Source organism: Xenopus laevis, chromosome 5L (assembly GCF_017654675.1).
Source record: "Xenopus laevis strain J_2021 chromosome 5L, Xenopus_laevis_v10.1, whole genome shotgun sequence".
In the NCBI taxonomy this organism is placed as follows: Eukaryota; Metazoa; Chordata; class Amphibia; order Anura; family Pipidae; genus Xenopus; species Xenopus laevis.
In genome coordinates this window covers 68,053,117-68,067,228 of record NC_054379.1, presented here as the reverse complement: position 1 = coordinate 68,067,228, position 14,112 = coordinate 68,053,117, and the positions used below count along the sequence as shown (strand labels likewise).

General features: G+C 44.1%; 1 protein-coding gene across 50 annotated transcripts in view; it reads left to right on the top strand.

Annotated features, from left to right (window-relative positions):
• Positions 1–14,112, top strand: part of trdn.L (triadin L homeolog) — a 374,840-nt gene that overhangs the window by 320,869 nt on the left and 39,859 nt on the right. The gene's annotated exons all lie outside the window — the stretch shown is intronic.

Here is a 14,112-nt window from a genome sequence, read left to right as displayed (position 1 = left end):
AAGATCAGAATTATTTGCCTTTTTATCAGTAGTTCCCTTTTTTTTTTTTATGCTTGTATCATTTGTTACTTCTCTACGTGAATAAGGAATTTAGTGAGCACTGGCTGGGTCTGTTGGCACTGTTTTGCCTTTCTGGGCCTACTCTGTGTTAGGGATGTAGCGAACGTCGGAAAAAAAGTTCGCGAACATATTCGCGAACTTGCGCAAAAACGCGAGCGGTTCGCGAACGGTTCGCGAACCCCATAGACTTCAATGGGAAGGCGAACTTTAACATCTAGAAAAGACATTTCTGGCCAGAAAAATGATTTTAAAGTTGTTTAAAGGGTGCAACGACCTGGACAGTGGCATGCCAGAGGGGGATCAAGGGCAAAAATGTATCTGAAAAATCTGCCTGTGTGTGCTTGGAAGAGATAGTGTAGGGGGAGAGCTGTTAGTGATTTCAGGGACAGATGATAGTAAGTTTGCTGGCTAGTAATCTGCTTGATACTGCTCTGTATTGGAGGGACAGAAGTCTGCAGGGATTTGAGGGACATTTTAGCTTAGGTAGCTTTGCTGGCTAGTAATCTACTGTTCTCTTTAAACAACTGCCATACGTTGACCTTGTCGGCATTGTTTGCCCAGTTTTTTTGGACGCAGCCACTGAAGCACAGTTGCCATAAAAAATATGCCATATAAATGCTGAAAATAGTCATTTTTCGCCATACGTTGACCTTGTAGACATTGTTTGCCCAGTTTTTTTGGTTGCAGCCACTGAAGCACAGTTGCCAGAAAAAATATGCCATATAAATGCTGAAAATAGTCATTTTTCGCCATACGTTGACCTTGTAGACATTGTTTGCCCAGTTTTTTTGGTTGCAGCCACTGAAGCACAGTTGCCAGAAAAAATATGCCATATAAATGCTGAAAATAGTCATTTTTTGCCATACGTTGACCTTGTAGGCATTGTTTGCCCAGTTTTTTTGGTCGCAGCCACTGAAGCACAGTTGCCAGAAAAAATATGCCATATAAATGCTGAAAATAGTCATTTTTTGCCATATACGTTGAGTCAACGTATGGCAAAAAATGACTATTTTCAGCATTTATATGGCATATTTTTTCTGGCCTCTGTGCTTCAGTGGCTGCGGCCAAAAAAACTGGGCAAACAATGCCTACAAGGTCAACGTCGTTGACCTTGTAGGCATTGTTTGCCCAGTTTTTTTGGCCGCAGCCACTGAAGCACAGAGGCCAGAAAAAATATGCCATATAAATGCTGAAAATAGTCATTTTTTTGGTCGCAGCCACTGAAGCACAGTTGCCAGAAAAATTATGCCATATAAATGCTGAAAATATGCATTTTTTTGGTTGCAGCCACTGAAGCACAGAGGCCAGAAAAATTATGCCATATAAATGCTGAAAATATAAATTTTTTTGGTTGCAGCCACTGAAGCACAGAGGCCAGAAAAATTATGCCATATAAATGCAGAAAATATGCATTTTTTTGGTCGCAGCCACTGAAGCACAGTTGCCAGAAAAATTATGCCATATAAATGCTGAAAATATAAATTTTTTTGGTTGCAGCCACTGAAGCACAGAGGCCAGAAAAATTATGCCATATAAATGCTGAAAATATGCATTTTTTTGGTTGCAGCCACTGAAGCACAGAGGCCAGAAAAATTATGCCATATAAATGCAGAAAATATGCATTTTTTTGGACGCAGCCACTGAAGCACAGTTGCCAGAAAAAAATATGCCATATAAATGCTGAAAATAGTCATTTTTTGCCATACGTTGACCTTGTAGACATTGTTTGCCCAGTTTTTTTGGTTGCAGCCACTGAAGCACAGAGGCCAGAAAAAATTAAACCAGTAGGGTTTGCACCCTAGTTTGTAACGGTGGCGGAGGGAGGAGGAGGACGCTAAAGGACAGCTGTTTGTGGAGTCATGAGGCTTGAAGAGAAGGACAGCTGCATAGAAGTCAGAACAAGTCTTCCGGCGTGCAGTAACCCTCCGAGATCCACCCCTCATTCATTTTAATAAAGGTCAGGTAATCGACACTTTTGTGACCTAGGCGAGTTCTCTTCTCAGTTACAATCCCTCCTGCTGCACTGAAGGTCCTTTCTGAGAGCACACTTGAGGCTGGGCAAGACAAGAGGTTCATGGCAAATTGTGACAGCTCTGGCCACAGATCAAGCCTGCACACCCAGTAGTCCAGGGGTTCATCGCTCCTCAGAGTGTCGATATCTGCAGTTAATGCCAGGTAGTCCGCTACCTGCCGGTCGAGGCGTTCTTTGAGGGTGGATCCAGAAGGGTTGTGGCGCTGCCTTGGACAGAAAAACATTTGCATGTCTGACGTTACAGACTGGCCAAAGGGCTTTGTCCTTGCAGGTGTGCTCGTGGCAGGATTACTGGCACCTCTGCCCCTGGAATGTTGATGAGTTCCTGAAGTGACATCACCCTTAAAAGCATTGTACAACATGTTTTGCAGGCTGGTTTGTAAATGCCGCATCTTTTCGGACTTGTGGTATGTTGGTAACATTTCTGACACTTTATGCTTGTACCGAGGGTCTAGTAGCGTTGCGACCCAGTACAGGTCCTTCTCCTTAAGCCTCTTGATACGGGGGTCCTTCAACAGGCATGACAGCATGAAAGACCCCATTCTCACAAGGTTGGATGCAGAGCTATCCATCTCCGCTTCCTCATTATCAAGGACTGCATCATCCACGGTCTCCTCCCCCCAGCCACGTACAAGACCAGGGGTCCCCAAAAGGTCACCACTAGCCCCCTGGGAAGCCTGCTCCTGTTGGTCCTCCTCCTCCTCCTCCACAAAGCCACCTTCCTCCTCTGACTCCACTTCTGGCACCTCTCCCTGCGTTGCAGCAGGTGCCTGGGTTCGTTCTGGTGATTCCGACCAGAAATCGTGCGCTTCCAGCTCCTCGTCACGCTGGTCTACAGCCTCATCTGTCACTCGTCGCACGGCACGCTCCAGGAAGAAAGCGAAGGGTATTAGGTCGCTGATGGTGCCTTCGGTGCGACTGACCATATTTGTCACCTCTTCAAAGGTCGCATGAGCCTGCAGGCATCGCGCATAAGCACCCAGTAACGGGGGAAAAAAATCCCCAGCTGTGCAGATCCAGTCCTACCACCCAGTTCAAAAAGGTACTCGTTGACGGCCCTTTGTTGTTGCAGCAGACGTTCCAACATAAGGAGCGTTGAATTCCAGCGAGTCTGGCTGTCAGAAATCAAACGCCTGACTGGCATGTTGTAGCGCTGCTGAATGTCAGCAAGGCGTGCCATGGCTGTGTAGGAACGTCTGAAATGGGCCGACACCTTTCTGGACTGGGTGAGAACGTCCTGGAATCCTGGGTACTTGGAGACAAAACGTTGGACTATTAAATTTAACACATTGTGGAGGGGTTGAACTTGATGGACTTTGTCTTTTTTCAACCCAATTTAACTATGTAACTATGTAACTATGTAACATGTGCCATGCAGGGCACATGTGTTAAATTGCCTAGTCTCAACGCTGCCAACAGATTGCTTCCATTGTCACACACCACTTTTCCGATCTGCAGTTGGTGTGGGGTCAGCCACCGATCGGCCTGTGACTGCAGAGATGACAGGAGTACAGATCCGGTATGGTTTTTGCTTTCCAGGCACGTCATCCCCAAGACAGCGTGACAACGGCGTACCTGGCACGTCGAATAGCCTAGGGGGAGCTGGGGGTGCACAGGTGTGGAGGAGGAGAAGGAGGACCCAGCAGCAGAGTAAGAAGAAGAATAAGACGAGGTAGAGAGCGATGGAGGAGTAGAGGTGGTGGCAGAACCGCGTGCAATCCGTGGCGGTGACACCAACTCCACTGTTGTTGTTGAGCTACCCATTCCCTGCTTCCCAGCCATTACCAAGTTCACCCAGTGGGCAGTGTAGGTGACATACCTGCCCTGACCATGCTTGGAGGACCATGCGTCAGTAGTCATATGGACCTTTGGCCCAACACTAAGTGACAGAGATGCGGTAACTTGGCTCTGCACATGTTGGTACAGGTGTGGTATTCCCTTTTTAGAAAAAAAATTGCGGCTGGGTACCTTCCACTGCGGTGTCCCAATTGCTACAAATTTGCGGAAGGCCTCAGAGTCCACCAGCTGGTATGGTAAAAGCTGGCGGGCTAAGAGTGCAGACAAGCCAGCTGTCAGACGCCGGGCAAGGGGGTGACAGTCAGACATTGGCTTCTTACGCTCAAACATGGCCTTCACAGAAACTTGGCTGGTGGCAGATGACTGGGAATGGGAACAGGTGGTCAAGGTGGAAGGCGGAGTGGAGGGTGGTTCAGACGGGTCAAGGAGAGCAGAGGTAGAGCAGTAAGATGCTGGACCAGAAGGAGTGTGGCTTTTAGTTTGCCTGTTGCCTTTGAGGTGTTGCTCCCAAAGAGCTTTGTGCTTGCCGCTCATGTGCCTTCGCATAGAAGTTGTACCTATGTGGCTGTTGGGCTTACCAAGGCTCAGTTTCTGACTGCACTCATTGCAAATTACAATGCTTTTGTCAGAGGCACACACATTAAAAAAATCCCACACTGCTGACTTTTTGGAAGTGTGCGATCTGGCGGTAACAGTAGAAGTTGGCGGCATTGGCGGCAATGGCGGGTGCGTTGGCCGGCTGAACACAGGTGCCGATACATGTTGTTGCCCTACTGATCCCTGCGGGCTGTCCTCCCTGCTTCTTCTAAGTCTTATTCTCCTACTGCCTCTCTGACTCTCCGTCTCTCCATCTGAACTACCCTCCTCTTGCTCTCTTCTACTAGGCACCCACAAAACATCAATCTCCTCATCATCATTCTCCTCAGATGCATCAATTTCTTCTGACACATCACAGAAGGAAGCAGCAGCGGGGACCTCCTCCTCATCACTCATTATGTCCATCTCTATCGTGTTCTCTGCCAGAATTAAATCTGGTGTAAGGTCCTCATCTCCTTCATCTTCTTCTGGCAATAATGGTTGCGCATTACTCAGTTCAAGAAACTCATGGGAAAATAACTCCTCTGACCCCAGTGAAGAAGGGGCACCGGTGGTGGAGGAAGTGTTACGTGGGGTGGCCATAGCAGTGGAGGATGAGGAGGATGTTGTGGTAAAGTTAGAAACGGTAGAGGATGGGGTGTGCTGTGTAAGCCAGTCAACTACCTCTTCAGCATTTTGGGAGTTCAGGGTCATTGGCTTTTTAAAACTGGGCAATTTGCTAGGGCCACAGGATTGCATAGCAGCACGGCCCCTAGCACGGCCTCTGCGTGGCGGCCTGCCTTTGCCTGGCATTATTTTTAAAAAAACAACAACAACAACAAAAACTCAGTTGGTTTTTCTGGAAACGATAATACACACAGCTAGATGGCGGGTTGAAGAAAACAGTGTGCAAATAATGCCTACAAGGTCAACGTATACACTACTACAGCGGTGGATACGGATTACGTAAAATATATGAATGCTGCTTGAAAAAAAGTAACTCAAGTGGTTTTTCTAGAGACGATAATATTATCAATATTTAGACAAAATGTGAACAAGGTCACACAGCTAGATGGCGGGTTGAAGAAAACAGTGTGCAAATAATGCCTACAAGGTCAACGTATACACTACTACAGCGGTGGATACGGATTACGTAAAATATATGAATGCTGCTTGAAAAAAAGTAACTCAAGTGGTTTTTCTAGAGACGATAATATTATCAATATTTAGACAAAATGTGAACAAGCTCACACAGCTAGATGGCGGGTTGAAGAAAACAGTGTGCAAATAATGCCTACAAGGTCAACGTATACACTACTACAGCGGTGGATACGGATTACGTAAAATATATGAATGCTGCTTGAAAAAAAGTAACTCAAGTGGTTTTTCTAGAGACGATAATATTATCAATATTTAGACAAAATGTGAACAAGCTCACACAGCTAGATGGCGGGTTGAAGAAAACAGTGTGCAAATAATGCCTACAAGGTCAACGTATACACTACTACAGCGGTGGATACGGATTACGTAAAATATATTATGGCTGCTTGAAAAAAGTCACTCCGGTGTTTTTTCTGGAGACGGTAATATTATGGATATTTAGACAGAATGTGAACAAGGTCACACAGCTAGATGGCGGGTTGAAGAAAACAGTGTGCAAATAATGCCTACAAGGTCAACGTATACACTACTACAGCGGTGGATACGGATTACGTAAAATATATTATGGCTGCTTGAAAAAAGTCACTCCGGTGTTTTTTCTGGAGACGGTAATATTATGGATATTTAGACAGAATGTGAACAAGGTCACACAGCTAGATGGCGGGTTGAAGAAAACAGTGTGCAAATAATGCCTACAAGGTCAACGTATACACTACTACAGCGGTGGATACGGATTACGTAAAATATATTATGGCTGCTTGAAAAAAGTCACTCCGGTGTTTTTTCTGGAGACGGTAATATTATGGATATTTAGACAGAATGTGAACAAGGTCACACAGCTAGATGGCGGGTTGAAGAAAACAGTGTGCAAATAATGCCTACAAGGTCAACGTATACACTACTACAGCGGTGGATACGGATTACGTAAAATATATGAATGCTGCTTGAAAAAAGTAACTCAAGTGGTTTTTCTAGAGACGATAATATTATCAATATTTAGACAAAATGTGAACAAGGTCACACAGCTAGATGGCGGGTTGAAGAAAACACTGTGCAAATAATGCCTACAAGGTCAACGTATACACTACTACAGCGGTGGATACGGATTACGTAAAATATATGAATGCTGCTTGAAAAAAAGTAACTCAAGTGGTTTTTCTAGAGACGATAATATTATCAATATTTAGACAAAATGTGAACAAGGTCACACAGCTAGATGGCGGGTTGAAGAAAACACTGTGCAAATAATGCCTACAAGGTCAACGTATACACTACTACAGCGGTGGATACGGATTACGTAAAATATATGAATGCTGCTTGAAAAAAGTCACTCCGGTGTTTTTTCTGGAGACGGTAATATTATGGATATTTAGACAGAATGTGAACAAGGTCACACAGCTAGATGGCGGGTTGAAGAAAACAGTGTGCAAATAATGCCTACAGGGCAAATAATGCCTAAAAGGTCAACTTATACACTACTACAGCGGTAGTAAAATAAAAAAAGTAAAATAAAAAAAAATGAATATTAAAAAAAAAAAATTAAAGTTGGTGCTGCTGAACTACTAGGAGCAGCAGATTAGCACACCAGTCCCACTCCCCAACACTGCTAGACTAATAGCACTGGGCTCTTATAGTAGTAGTAGTAGTAGTAGTAAAACAACAAAAAAATAAATAAAAGCAGTCCTTACAAGGACTACTGTTATTGCAGCAGTCAGCAGATGAGATCAGAAGCAGGACAGCTGCCCACTGCAGCTACATACAGAGCACTGCAGTAGAAGGTAGATTACTAGCCAGCAAAGCTACCTAAGCTTAAATGTCCCTCAAACCCCTGCAGACTTCTGTCCCTCCAATAACAGAGCAGTATCAAAACGATTACTAGCCAGCAAACTTTCAACTGTCCCTGAAATCACTAACAGGCAGCAGCTCTCTCCCTACACTATCTCTTCAGCACACACAGGCAGAGTGAAAAAACGCTGCAGGGCTTCGGTTTTTATAGGGAAGGGGAGTGGTCCAGGGGAGAGCTTCCTGATTGGCTGCCATGTACCTGCTGGTCTGGGGTGAGAGGGCAAAAAAAAGCGCCAACAATGGCGAACCCAAAATGGCGAACGTCGCGCGACGTTTGCGAACTTCCGGCGAGCGCGAACACCCGATGTTCGCGCGAACAAGTTCGCCGGCGAACAGTTCGAGACATCTCTACTCTGTGTGCCCATTCAATGTTTACCAGAGACAGTGATGGGATGGCTAGGGCTTGGCATAACTCTGTTGCCAGAAGTTTAGGTAAGTCAGCTTGTTTGATAGTTTCTGGGATACCTATAAAATGGAGGTTATTCCTCCTGCTTCTATTTTCAAGGTCATCAACCTTTTCCCTGCAACTCGTGTATGAGTTGTGTTTGTACGCTGACCTGTTTTTGTACATGAATGATCTGGTCATCATTATCACTAACTCTTTGTTCCACCACAGCGCTGGCTGTTTGCTTCTATTCTGCTTAAGGTGCTGTTGATTGTTTGCTGAAGGCTATCAAATTTTTTGTCAAAGTATGGTGTTAGCATTTTTAAGATGTGCTGTGTGTTATGCTCAGTCAGCATGGTCTGATCTGTTGTCCTATGGGAGGTAGGTCTGGACTGTCCAATGAATCTCCTGACTCCTCCGGTGCGGGTGAGACTGGTTTAGCTGACCTGTTTTCTAGATCTTCCCATTGTTGCTCGTGCAGGTGTGGCCAGATACTTTTGGGATCACTTATGCTACCTGCCTGTCTCTCTCTGTTTTTCTATATCTTTCTCCCCCTCATCCCCTGTCTCAGAGGATTGGATATTGGTTCAAGGACCTTGTATATGTTCTTTGGTTTTCTGGTATATGTATTTGGCTAATGTAACAATATAACACTTCTTACATTTTGTAACACTAACAATATAATATTAACAAAAGAAAAGTGGAGAATCACAGTCTCCTGGATACTCTCGGTAAAGAGAATTGAGGAGTAGAATTAGGTGTTTAATGTGGGTGTTGGTGTGCCTGAGTAACGAGGGCTGTTCCGATCATCCTGGGTTAGTGCCTGTAATATCCCCCTTTAGCGTGGGGAAGTATATCTGGTAGATTGTAGCTGGTATTTGCTTCCCAGAGTGATGCTTGGGTTCCAATACTTTTGTAGCACATGTGCCCTGAGGATTCCCTTAGTGGGTTTAGGGGCTTTAACAGTCCGTATAGTTGTTAAGCTCCCGGGTTTAACACGCCAACACACTCCTTTTGTGGGTATGTCAGGTTCTGTGGAAGGAGGGGAAAGAGAGAAAAAAAAATAATTACTAATAAACTGGGGGGCCACCACTGCATGGTTCTCCGTTGTGGGGGTTGACTAGGATTGCTGTATGTAGGTAACCCGCGTGGTTGGTGTCCTGGGAGTATGCAGGGGTACTGGGTGAATTGGCTTTGTCTGGGTTGCTCACGTTGGTATCCTGTTCTCACCTGCTGGCTTGAAGGAAGTGTAGTTTCGTGGGATGGTGGTCTATCTTGTGTCTGAGCTGGTGACTCTGTTTTGCCGGTTTATGCGGCATCCACAGATGAATAATGTAGTCAAGTTGTAACTACTGGTTTGTGTTTCAGATGTGCCCAAAAAGTACCTGTGATGGTGGTGAGGGTTGGGTACCAGTCAGCCAGCCGGTTGATTAAACTGTTCTTCTGGCTAGGTGCAGGATTATGGAATAGTAGGCTGGTGAGTATCATACAATCTGTGCCCTGCTAACTGGTTGTAAGAACCCAGTTTACCTATGCTTCTAGGTTGGCACAATTCCACACTCTTCGATTATATTTCTTGATGGTGAATTTGGTACTGTTCTTATGGATCGGTTAAAAAGTCACTTTTCTACCACCTTGTGTAATATGGATAGCAAAGGGTTTAAATGATTCAGGTAGGCCCTTAAGAATCATTGCAATCAAAAGTCCATCATTTAATATCTCTGCAGCATTTCTCAGTGATGTAATGGCTGTTTTTGCATGTATTATATAGTCTATAACACTTTCATTTACAGCTTTCTGAAGAGATGTTAACTCTGTATATAAGCTTATTATTTGTGGCTTACCTTTACCAGCATAGTGGTTTCTCAGGATTTGAAGTGCTATCCTTCCATAATCAGCTGCTTCTCTCATAATCAGAGACAAACTTTTATCATCCAAAAATTTAATTAACTCAGCATAAGCCTCCCCTTTCTTACTTCTGTACTCATCCAAGTCTGTGTTCTCTATGGGTTCATGCAGGATGGCTTCTTAATATTCATTTGGCGCATGTGGCATAGAAACCTTGTCTGCCATAGTTCATAGTTCTTTTCATCTCCATCTTATATCAGCCCGCTCCATTGGTTTCCTAACTCTCTCCTGGACCCATAATATGTTGCCATTCTGCTTAAGAGAAGGGATAACCAGTAGCTCAATCTTACATGAGCCTGCAACTTTCTTTTAGACAGAGGAGAAACTGCACACAGACACCATGCATTTCTTGCTTCAAGAATACAAAACTTTATTAACACTTCTGTAGTAGCATACAAAGATCAAGTTACATGACACTGTATCAGATTACTATGGGATCTGTATGAGAGCACACACATTAATAAATATCTAAACACAGTGCCACACAGAAGGATACTGGTTAAATTAAGGAATTTTGGCCTGGAACATAGTATTTGTACTTGGAAAGAGAACTGGCTAAAAGATAGATTACAAAGAGTGGTGGTAAACATTTTCTAATTGAACCAATATTGTTAGTGGAGTACCACAGAGCTCTGTACTTGGTCCTTTGTTTTTCAACTTGTTTATTAATAACCTGGAGGAGGGCATTGCACTTTGGCAAAAATAATTTCCGGGGGCGGCCCATCTGTCAGTGCAGACGTCTGGGGTTAAGCTGGTCACCTCTGGAGGCAGGACAGAAGAATGAAGTCTGTAGCTCCCTCCTCCTCCAGTATCACAAGTCTCTCTCCTCCCATTATCAGTTTTCTTTTGTCCTGCTTCAGGAGGTAGAAATCTGGGGATTCTCCCCACTAATTAGTTATTTTATAGAGTAGCTAGGTTTATTTAGCTAAGGGAAATGCGTGTGTACCATTTCCCAGGGACCTGGGCTGAATCCCCCCCCCCCCTTGCCAGTTGCTGCCAAGTGGGGAGTTCAGGTTTTTACTGCACTACAATGACATTACTGCAGTTTAGTTGGCACATTGGGAACAACCGGCATAAGTGTATGTGTGTCTACATTACTTAAAACTCACGCTCGTGTTTAACGCACCAGTTTCCTTGACAACCGGCACTTCATTCCAACTTCCATTTTCACTCTGTGAATCGGCTGTACACATTAATTTACCGGAGGTCTGAGTTTTCACACTCTTTCAAGAGAGGGGCCGCTAGTGCTCCAGTACCCAGGAGAGGGTACGTCTTGTTAAACTGCATTATTATAGCAACGCAACTTATTAGCATCACAATTGAGCTTATTAAGAACCAACTGAGTATTACACAGGCTCAAAGAACTGCTCAGTCTTGTCAGTGCAACCCACTAGCTCCATTTTCACTACGGCATTATGTCAGTCCCTCAGGAATTAATAGAACTGATCAAAGATATGCCCGCTACTGATTTTAAAACCAGGAAGGTTAGATCCAAATCTAAGAGGGCCAGAAGGGCAGATCGGGAGGACTTCTCCCGTACACTTAGCCCAGATGCACTATTAGCTGCCCCCATGGTAGACGTGGGTTCTGATTCCCACGCACCTCAGCAACCTCAGCAACTGCCTCCCACAGATGACCAACCTGGATTATTGCAAACTGCCACTTCAGAGAGCAGGCCTAGTACTTCACAAAGTAAAGGGCAACAGAACTAAATTAATTACCTAATTAGCTGATTAAAAACTACTATCCAATATTCCCTGAACCATTAACAAAATCCTAGGAGGTGAACATGGTCTCCCTCACAATCTGAATCTGACCTCTACTCAGGGGAAATTCCTCAACAATCTTCTGACTCTATGAGTGCAGACTCAGATGCTTCAAATTCAGATATAGAGACACCTACCTATATCAGTTCTGAACAGGGGTTCAAGTTGCTGAAAGACATGCTCTAAACACTTGACATTAAAGATACATCCGAATCAGTCTCAAAATCCGTCAAGGTTCTAGGGATGCAGGTGAAAAAGAACAAGTGCTTCCCTGTATTTAAATCCATTACCCAAGCCATTGAAACCTAGTTGCATGCACCAGAAAGATGCATGAACCTTAGAAAAAAGTTCTTTACAAAATTTCCGGTTCCCCAAGAATACGCAACAAAATGGGATAAGCCACCAAAAGTATATTTGGCCATTTCTAGTCTACCAAGGTACACCACTGGAAGATGCTACGGCATTCAAAGACCATAAGGATAAACGCATGGAAAATAATCTCAGAAGGAGTTAAGTCAGTATGGCAGCTACTTTTAGCGCGCACGGCTAAGTTCTGGACTCAGGAACTTCTGAACCATTATGAACAAGATACATTTCTCCAGGCCAAGCTAGGACACATTGCAGCTGCGTTAGATTTATATTGTGCATGACCCCACCAACCATGTGACAGGAAGGTAAACCCTGCACCAAAAGAATGCATTGAATAGAGTTAACACAAGTATGTTATACAAGCAGGAAACGTTACATAAAAACAATTCCACAGGGACATGTGTCATTACATTGTTACAACAAAAGAGATAACTGTGTAACATTTATATAAAGCCTTTAGCGTTAATTCAGGAAGCATAAGAGGGAACAATATTCATTTACACCATGGGGTGCTAGCATATTCAATTTCTTGATCCAGAATGCCTCTCTCTGCAGAAGCATTTTGGACCTATCTCCCCACGCCTGGGGGGGGGGATGTGATCAATCGCTATGTATCGAAAGGTAGGCAACCTGTGTCCCATCTCTAGGAAATGTTTAGCTACAGGTTTATTAGTGGACCCATCTCTAAAAGCAGTACTGATTGCAGACCTGTGGCCGTCCATCCATAAACGTAATGTCTGGTCTGTTTTACCGTCATAGGGTAGACCACACGGGCAGGTTACAAGATATATAACATGGGAGGTAGTGCAGGTGACAACTCTTATAATGGAGTAATACATTTTTGTCAGTGGTTTTTTTTAAATAAAGTATACTCCAAATGGCCAAAAAGAGTTCAACATCCAGAAAGTGTATTCTTTCTGGGTGGATATCAAAAGTAAATCTGACAGGCCTGTCTAGTGTGTTTAACTCTTCAACCATAGTAAAAAAATCTTCTTTAGAACCTTGCCAAATAATGATCATATCATCGATATATCTACGGAAAAAAATATTTTGACCATATCGGGGTATTATACATTGTTGCTCATAATCATGCATAAATAAATTCGCATATGATGGTGCCATGGCCGCCGCACCCATCGCCATCCTGGATACCTGTAGGAAAAACTTTGACTCAAATCTGAAATAATTCAATGTCAATGCCAAATCTAATAATTCCAGAACAAATAGTATTGGTGGTCCACTATATGTAGTGCATTCTTCAAGTGACAGTTTCACTGCCTGTATACCAGAGCCATGCGGTATTATAGTGTATAAACTCACCACATCCATCCTTACAAGGTAACAGGGTGTATTTATTGGCCAGGACAAATCTTTAATGCACTCCAATAAGTGGGGTGTATCACGCATATAAGTCACCTCTGCCCCTTTTTCCCCCTCCTTGTGGGTTACTTTTTGTGCGTCCCAGTCCTATGGGGGGTTTGTCCATAACTTGTGGGGGTGTTTCTAAAAAAAGGGGAGCCATGGGCCTCTCGGAAGCCTCGGATGTTGTTACTATCAGAGAGGTTCCCTGGGATACACCGTCATCCCCTTCTGAATCCTCTGAACTGGTATCTATTGTGTTAAGGGGTTTGGTAAATTTACGGCGTGGTGCTCTCCTATAGCGTGCCTGATATTGCGATGGCTGCCATTCTCCACTTAACCACCGATAGACTCTGAAGCCTGTGTAGTCCTCATTCGCCCTGCGTAGTTTCTCTCTTTTAAACCGCAAAAGATCCTGCTTATAGCTCTCCACTTGCGATTCAATCCAGGACATCAGATCACATGACTTTCCGCTTCTTAGCAGCTTTGCGTGTTCCACTTCATAGGCAGCCATCGTCTTCCGCACCTTCGGATACCTCCTCTATCACCAGGCTAACAAGGTCAAAGGAGCAACGATTCAGTAATCCGACCCATTTTTTACAAAACTCCGGATTAGTCCTGCCGATTGTCGGGATATTATGGATGCGGAAGCCACGCGGCATTCTCTTTATAATAATCAGAGTGAAAAAGGCCATGTAGATCCAGGTCAGTTTCTTTCTTTTTTAAACGTTCCCACTCAGTTGCTATGTCTTCATCACTGATTTTGCATGGGAAATCGGTGTGGCTTTGTTGCCACAAAACTCGATCAGCATCAGCTTCTGTGATGTGCCATACTTCAGCACAGTCCGTGGAAA